Genomic DNA, 2,500 nt, shown 5'->3' on the forward strand with positions numbered 1-2,500 from the left:
TGGACTGGCCGGGCCATGCAGGAAAATTCATCGAGGGGACACGCTGACGAAACAGCGCTGGTTCAGGCACGGCGGGCAGTGTTGGAATCGGCAGCGCCGACGAAATCGGCAAAGTCGGCAGAATCGGCAGCGGGTGCTGGCGATGGGTCTGGACGGGCTGGATAGTCCAAGGCTCGACGAGAAAGACTGCTGGTTTAGACACTGGGGCAGTGGCAGCCCGCGGGACAGTGTCGGCAGATTCGGCAGCGCAGATTTGTGCGGCTGCAGGTTCGTCGGGGAAAATCGGCAGCGCAGATTTTGCGACGAACATGGGCTGGACGATGGACTGTCCAGGCCAGGCAGGAAAATTTGTCGAGGGGACACGCTGACGAAACAGCGCTGGTTCAGGCACGGCGGGCAGTGGTGGAATCGGCAGCGCCGACGAAATCGGCAAAGTCGGCAGAATCGGCAGCGCAGATTTTTCGACGAACACGGGCTGGACGGTGGACTGTCCAGGCCAGGCAGGAAAATTCGTCGAGGGGACACGCTGAGGAAACAGCGCTGGTTCAGACACGGTGGGCGCAGTGTTGGAATCGGCAGCGCCGAGAAAATCGGCAAAGTCGGCAGAATCGGCAGCAGGTGCTGGCGATGAGTCAGGACGGACTGGATAGTCCAAGGCTCGATGAGAAAGACCGCTGGTTTAGACACTGGGGCAGTGGCAGCCCGCGGGGCAGTGTCGGCAGACTCGGCAGCAGTGTCTGCCGATTCGGCAGCGTTGGCTTGTTGGCGCGGGGGGCCGATGCGAGTGGGGACTTGGGCAGCGGGCAGTGAAAGCAAGAGTTTCCCCGATGCTGCCGGGAAAAACGCTCCCCGGGATGGCCGGGTGAGATGACCCGGCGGCCCGCGACGGGTCATTCAATTCCATGCCCCGTCAACATAACTCCCGATGTACTGTTTGCTTTTTCGGAAGAAGAGATCCATCCCCCCATCCTCGGCCAGCCAAAAACGCTCCAATTAATGGCCGGGTGAGATGACCCGGCGGCCCGCGACGCGTCATTCAAATCACTGCCCTATCGGCTACAACTGCTGATGGGTGGGATTAGAGGCCTGCCATGGTGGTGAGGGGCGGCGAGGACCGTGAAAGCTAGAGTTTTTCAGAGGCTGCCGGGAAAAAGGCCCCTCGGGTGGCGGGGTGCGAGGACCAGGCGCGTCATTCAATTCTCTTCCCTATCAACTTGGCTCCCGTTGGCGGGATTGGAGGCCTACTGTTTGTTACAGGGCTAAAATCGTCAGGGGAAGAGCTGACGAAACAATGCTGGTTTGGATGCAGGGGGTAGTGTTGGAATCGGCAGCGCGGACAAAATCGGCAAAGTCGACAAAAAAGACTGTTGGTCTGGACATCGGGGCAGCGGCAGCCATGCCGACAGGGGGGGAAATCGGCAGCGCAGATTTGTGCAGCTGCAGGTTCGTCGGGGAAATCGGCAGCGCAGATTTTTCGATGAACATGGGCTGGAAGATGGACTGTCCAGGCCAGGCAGGGAAATTCGTCAAGGGGACACGCTGACGAAAGTAGGCTCGTCGGTGAAAATCGGCAGCGCAGATTTTTCGACGAACAGGGGCTGGATGCTGGACCGGCCGGGCCAGGCAGGAAAATTCGTCAGGGGGGCACGCTGACGAAAAGAGGGGCTGCCGCGTGGAAAATCGGCAGCGCAGATTTTTCGACGAACATTCGTCAGGGGGGCACGCTGACGAAAAGAGGGGCTGCCGCGTGGAAAATCGGCAGCGCAGATTTTTCGACGAACAGGGGCTGGATGCTGGACCGGCCGGGCCAGGCAGGAAAATTCGTCAGGGGGGCACGCTGACGAAAAGAGGGGCTGCCGCGTGGAAAATCGGCAGCGCAGATTTTTCGACGAACATTCGTCAGGGGGGCACGCTGAGGAAAACAGGGGCTGCCGCGTGGAAAATCGGCAGCGCAGATTTTTCGACGAACATTCGTCAGGGGGGCACGCTGAGGAAAACAGGGGCTGCCGCGTGGAAAATCGGCAGCGCAGATTTTTCGACGAACAGGGGCTGGATGCTGGACCGGCCGGGCCAGGCAGGAAAATTCGTCAGGGGGGCACGCTGACGAAAAGAGGGGCTGCCGCGTGGAAAATCGGCAGCGCAGATTTTTCGACGAACAGGGGCTGGATGCTGGACCGGCCGGGCCAGGCAGGAAAATTCGTCAGGGGGGCACGCTGACGAAAAGAGGGGCTGCCGCGTGGAAAATCGGCAGCGCAGATTTTTCGACGAACAGGGGCTGGACTGGCCGGGCCAGGCAGGAAAATTCGTCAGGGGGGCACGCTGACGAAAACAGGGGCTGCCGCGTGGAAAATCGGCAGCGCAGATTTTTCGACGAACAGGGGCTGGACTGGCCGGGCCAGGCAGGAAAATTCGTCAGGGGGGCACGCTGACGAAAGTAGGCTCGTCGTGGAAAATCAGCAGCGCAGATTTTTCGACGAACAGGGGCTGGACGCTGGACTGG

Source organism: Populus nigra, chromosome 2, assembly GCF_951802175.1.
Source record: "Populus nigra chromosome 2, ddPopNigr1.1, whole genome shotgun sequence".
NCBI lineage: Eukaryota > Viridiplantae > Streptophyta > Magnoliopsida > Malpighiales > Salicaceae > Populus > Populus nigra.